This window comes from Capra hircus, unplaced genomic scaffold (genome assembly GCF_001704415.2).
Source record: "Capra hircus breed San Clemente unplaced genomic scaffold, ASM170441v1, whole genome shotgun sequence".
NCBI lineage: Eukaryota > Metazoa > Chordata > Mammalia > Artiodactyla > Bovidae > Capra > Capra hircus.
In genome coordinates, this window is record NW_017189528.1 from 98 (window position 1) to 6,458 (window position 6,361).

Genomic DNA, 6,361 nt, shown 5'->3' on the forward strand with positions numbered 1-6,361 from the left:
ATAGAACAGTACTTTTTTTCTTTCCTGTTACACAGTGGTTCCTCACATGGTATAATTCTCCTAGTATAAAACTTGTCAAGTACCACACAACCAGTAATCAGCAATGGCTTTTTCATAAGTTAATAAATAACCAATAAATCCAATAAATAATCCAATAATCAAGAGTAACTTGAGGCCAGAAGCTTAATTTGTTAGGCATCTTTTATTCTTTTGAGCTGTTTCACTTCCCTATCACACAGCAACTTTCTCCAGCTTCTTACTGAGCTCACTGGATAAATGCCTTAAAAGACATCTGACAAGCCATACCCTCTTCCTAGTGCGGACCACAAGAAGCAGCAGCATCTTTACATTTCCACTTTAAATTTTAGAAGTTTCCATCCAGAGACTCATGCCTTAAAAAAAGGAGAGAGGAAGTACTTCCAAGGAGGTCAAGGTTGTCATCAGGCAAGCAATCTCAAAGCAGAATTGTATGAGAACTGGGGCCTGGGGCAGACTGAGGACACTTAAGTTCCGGTCCAGGAGAACATAAAAGAGTGCCAGTTCCTACAATGGTGATGTCATATATTAATTCATTTAACAAATATTAGCAAGCACCTACAATGTGCCAGGCCCTGTCATGGATGCTGGGGTCCACTGGTCAATGAAACAGACAGCAATCTCTGCCCACATAGAACTTATACTATGGAGGGAGAAGAAAAAAAAATGAATGAGAAAGAAAACAAGAAAAGAAAAAGAATAACAAGAAAGAAAAATGAATAAAATACACAAATATTACCTTAGAGTAATAAGGTAGGGAAGGGGCATATATCAATACAATGTTTAAGGAAGGACTTAAAACTTTAAAACTTATTTAAATAAGTTTAATTAGGGTGGTTAGGGATGACCTCACTAAGGTGACATTTAAGTACAAAGTCCTAGCTGTAGATTCTGTACTTCAATCCCATCATCACCTGCCCTCAGGCCCTTGAAGGGATGGTATCCCAGGTCCTTGTACAAATATTTGTTAATCTCTTGTGCTCAAGACAAAGGGAGCTCCAGATCTAGACCTTGTCTTAGATTACAACCTTTGAGATGGAAAACCAACTGTGGTCAGCACGTACTCAGTCACTTAGTCATGTTTTGACCCTATGGACTGTAGCCCGCCAGGCTCCTCTGTCCATGGAATTTTCCAGGCAAGAAAACTGTCGTGGGTTGTTATTTCCTTTTCCAGGAAAATCAACTGAGAGAGGTTTTAAGGGATTTTCCTGAGGTGTAAACAAAGAGTTTTAGAACACAGAATATCTGAAATTCTGCTTAGGGGAAGGAACTGTGTGTTCAGTAAGGTTGTTCCAAAGGAGGTGACTTTAGAGCTAAATCTTGATGAACAGGAATCAATGGCAGGGAAGCAGGTACAGCTGACAAAGTTATCGCTTCAGGGGAAAAAAAAGAGAGAGAAAAGAGAGGGAAAAAAAACAAACACAGTAATTTAAGCAAAGACCCAGAGATGGGATCAGGAGGGAAATTTTCTCATGGACTGTTCTTCCCTAAGGTGGTCCATCCATTCCATGATAAAACAAGCCCACACTAAGCCTCAGACATTCTGGCCTGGCTGTTGGGAAATCCTGACCACTTTCCACACCCTACCTAGTGGAAAAGGAAAAAATTGAGCCAAGCACACATCCCTAGAATCAAGGGTCACCTTCTCTAACTTCAGGACAATTCCCTCTGAGCTGATAGCCCTGGAGATTCACTCACCTGGGTACACAGGGCCAGGTGGGGGTGATGTGCTTATAGTGGCAATGTGGCAAGCATTCCCACAGTGGAAGTGAAGTGGGTGAGCCATCAGTGAGGTAAGCACTCCAAAGTCTCTGCAGTCCCTCCGAGGTGGAATCAAGAACCAAAACTTAGGCTTCAGCTTGGAAGGGAAATTTTTCATCACTTAGCCCTCATCTGTGAGCTATTTAGTGTTCCTAAAAATCTAAGACAGCAGAGTTGGTGTGATAGGGGAGAAGAATACAGCTCAGCTGCAGTCAGATGGCCCAGCTCTGGCCCTCATCAGTTGGGTGATTTGAATCAAGGTACTTAAAACTCTCAGAGTCCCCCTTTTATTATGTTGTTGTTGAGTCACTAAGTCATATCTGACTCTTTTGCCATTCCACGGACTATTAGGCTGCCAGGCTCCTCTGTCCATGGGATTTTCCAGGCAAGAATACTGGAGTGGGTTGCCATTTCCTTCTCCCCGGGATTTTCCCGACCCAGCGATCGAACCCGTGTCTCCTACATTGGCAGGCCAGATTCTTTACTGCTGAGGCCACCAGAGAAGCCTAAGCCTTCAGGCTTATAATTGTGGTACCTCACACATAGTTATCATTAGGATTGTGTGAGGTAATTACATAAAGAACTTCTCACAGCGCCTTGGCTCAATGGATTCTAACAACCCTGATCAGTAGCAGCTTTAAGGGGAAAAGCACAGAAAGCATCAATCAGAAATGTCACATACACTCACAGACCAATTATCCCTGAACAGGCTTCCAAACTCCATTTCACTGCTCTGACCTAGTGAGAGGCACCTGAAATTATGCTATCAGAAATGTTCATCCCCCTGCCAGGAAAAGTCTCACAAGCCAAGTTGGTGGTCTTTTAATATTAGAATTCCCAACAGATGCAAAAAAAAAAAAAAACAAAAACAAAAAAAAACAAAAAAACACCCAACAACTACAACTACAGCTGAAAACTTCATTAGGGCCTCAACTCTTTGCATTAACTATTGTTCTCGTCCACACACCATCGGGTAAACACATAAGACCATTAACACCTTAAAATTAATGGACTTATGAGGGGCGGGGAGCTGAAAGCAGAAAAGAAGCCAAGAGGTACAATATGTAACTGAAAGACTAATTTCTGCAACAAATGTACAAGGTCTAGGATCAACCCTGGCCCAAAGCAGTATTCTGGAACACTAGGTTCCTCTGGTCTTGGAGAAGCAGGCAGGATACTGCAGGAAGAAAAGTTTGGTTAATTAGAAACATCACCTGTTCCAGTCGCCAAAATTCTAACCCAATGATTTTAGCAACCCCAAATTCCAACTATCTTACTCAACGTTAAGGCTTGGAGGGACATCTTTTCTACTCCTTTACAAACCATCACAGATGGAAACGTTCTATGTCCCTTCTGAAGGCTCTGAGAACCCTCTTTCAGAAGCGTACCTCGCTTGACTGCTGTATGTTGTCGGTTAGTGGCTAAGTCGTGTCAGACTCTTGTGCGACCCCATGGATTGTAGCCCATCAGGCTCCTCTGTCCATGGGATTTCTCAGACAAGAATACTGAAGCGGGTTGCCATTCCCTTCTCCGGGGGATTTTCCCGACCCAGGGATCCTGCATTGGCAGGCGGATTCTTTACTGCTGAGCCACCAGGGAAGCCTAAGGGTGGCAAGATAAAGAGGTTCAGCTCCAGAGCACACAGCCAGGTCCTCAGCCCCAAGGCGCAGAAGGTGCCCACTGAAGCAGGACTAGGGGCCAACCGGCCTCCAGGCCTTTACCTGCGGTGGATCCGCAGAGGCCAGGGAAGTGGACGCCGTGAGGGCCGAGGTCCGGAAGCAATGCGGAGCCCAGACACCGCAGAAAAGGTGACTCGACGCCTGGGAGGGCGTAGTTCCCGCTAGGAGCTCTGCCCCACCCCCGGCCCTAGGGCCAGCTCCCGGGAGGGGCCCCGGCTCCCGAGGGCGGGAAAAGCCTTCCACACTGGAGGAAGCAGAGACTCGAGGGGCACAGCCCTCGGCGGCGACGGACCCGGCCGGGGAAAGGGCCTGGAGACTAAGGTAAAGCAAAGTGGTGGGGAGGGACCACCCAAGCTGACGGGAGTCAAAGCGTGGGGGTGCGGTCCGCCCAGGAGGACGGAGCCCAGGGACAGAGGGTAAGCTCCGGACAAAGCGAGACTGGGGAGACGGGGAGCGGGGAGGGAAGGGCGCAGGTCCCCTAGATGGGGGTGGGGGGCGCGTAGGCAGTGAAAAGGGGCTGGGGGCCCCAGGAGGCGTCCGGACCGAGTGCGGAGGGACGGCTGGGGGCCACGGACCTACCTGTCACCTGCAACAGGTGGCCACGAGAGGGCGAGACGTTCCGGTGCCGGATTCAGGGAAGGGTCTCCCGCTCCGGGAAAACCGCAGCCCCACTCCGCCAGCCGGCCCTTCTCACCCTCCCAGGAGGCGGAAAAAGCTGCAACTTTCCCTGGAGCGGGGAGGAGCTGGACTCTTAAAGGGGCCGCACAGCACTCCGGGCTCCATGATAGGGGGCCGCACCACCGGCCACCCGAAGGGGAGCTCTGAGGACCAAATCCTTAAGGCACTGGAGGGATGCGGTCCCAGGTTAGCAAAGGGAGCTTGACGACTGACATAGGAGTCTGACTAGACCTGGGTTTCATAGGTGGTCCCTCTCTCAGATGATACATCATGTCTCCCGTTCAGCTGAGCCACAAACTGTTGTGTACTGCTAAGAAGACGAAGACTCTCGACCATATAATTTGGGAAGAAAAAATACGATGCTATTCTGATCCTTTGACTTTCAGTCTTTTATGGCAAATAAAAGTATCTGTCCAAAACAGAAACGTTTTGGGGAAAGGACATAGACTAAATTCACACACAGACACAACTGGTTAAAATATTCAGCTCACTAGTGATCCAAATGGAGTAAATTAGAACCATAATGAAACTCTTAAGCAAAGGTTTTTGTTTGTTTGTTTGCATAACATAATGAAGACAAAGTGGCCACAAAACAAGCTCTTTCATAATTGCTAGGAGGAGTGTGTTTTGACTTAAAACCCTTTTAGAAAGCATGTGAGCAGTATATATCAATAAAGATTAAAATGTTTATATTTACCCAGTAATTATAGATCCCTCTCCCCAGTCTCCCTACTCCCCCTCATTCTTCTCATCAGCTATTAACCAGGCTCAAGTCCTTTCCATCTGTCATCAGCAATTAAACATGCTCAAGTCTCTGTCACCTTGAAAAAAAATCCTCCCTACATACTAGGTACCTCTCTAGCTCCTCTTTATGGGCAATTTCTATCCCCTTCTTACTCAGCAATTTGGCTTCCTTACCCCCAACACTCCACTGAAACTGCTCAACAAGGTACTCAACCAATGAACTCTGTGTTAGAAAAACTATATTAAATAAATAAATGCAGTGTTTTCCCTGCTTATCTTCCTTGACCTCCCCCCTACATTTAAAACTGTTAACCATTTCCTCCTCCTTGAAAGTCTTCCTGTGGTATCTATGATGCCGCACTCTTGCTTTGCCTCCAAACCCTTTGCCCTCTCCTCGGTCTCTTTTGCAGATTCCACTTCTGTTATCTAGCCTCTGAAAGCTGGACATTCTCAGGACTAGGCTACCTATACTCTTTCCCTGTATGATCTTTCACTCATTTGGCATGAATTACCATCTATATGACCACACTGGTAATTTTATACCTCTATCCAGACTTCACTGAGCTCTGCTTTCTTGACATTTCCACTTGGATGTCTCAAACTCAACACATCCAAAGCTGAACCCACCACCTTTTCTCTTAAATTTGCTCCTCCTCCTTATCTCAGTAGCTGACAACATATCACCCAAGGCAGAAACTTTGCAACAAGCATGCTGCTGCTAAGTCACTTCAGTCGTGTCCGACTCTGTGCGACCCCATAGACAGCAGCCCACCAGGCTCCCCCGTCCCTGGGATTCTCCAGGCAAGAACACTGGAGTGGGTTGCCATTTCCTTCTCCAATGCATGAAAGTGAAGAGTGAAAGTGATAAGTAAAATTGAAGTCTCTCAGTCATGTCCAACCCTCAGCAACGCCATGGACTGCAGCCTTCCAGGCTCCTCCATCCATGGGATCTTCCAGGCAAGAGTACGTGCCATTGCCTTTTCTGGCACCAAGCATACTGCCTGGCATATAGTAAGTCCTCACTAATATCTGCATATAATGAATGAATGAATGTTTCCTAAGAAAACAGAAAGGTATACAAATTTTTTGCAGAATGATATAATCTCACTATTACTTAGAATAATAAAATATTAGAAAAAAATCTTTATGGTTCACAGTGATAAGAGAATACACCCTCTATGATTTCAATACCTTTAGATCATGAATCTTTGCATCTTGTTCTATGTCCCTGTCCTGGCTTATATAGTCTATGAGAACTCGAATAGAATTTGTTTTCTAATGTTGTGTGAAAATTGTTTAAAACTTAATTATGTTGAAAAAAACTCTTAGGGTTCAAAGGTTAAGTAACTTATAGTCACAGAATATTATATAAACAATAAAAATGATATTTACACATAATTCCTAATGACAAGAAAATATTTATACTCTAGGATTAATTGAAAGTATGTGCTGTACTTACTTGC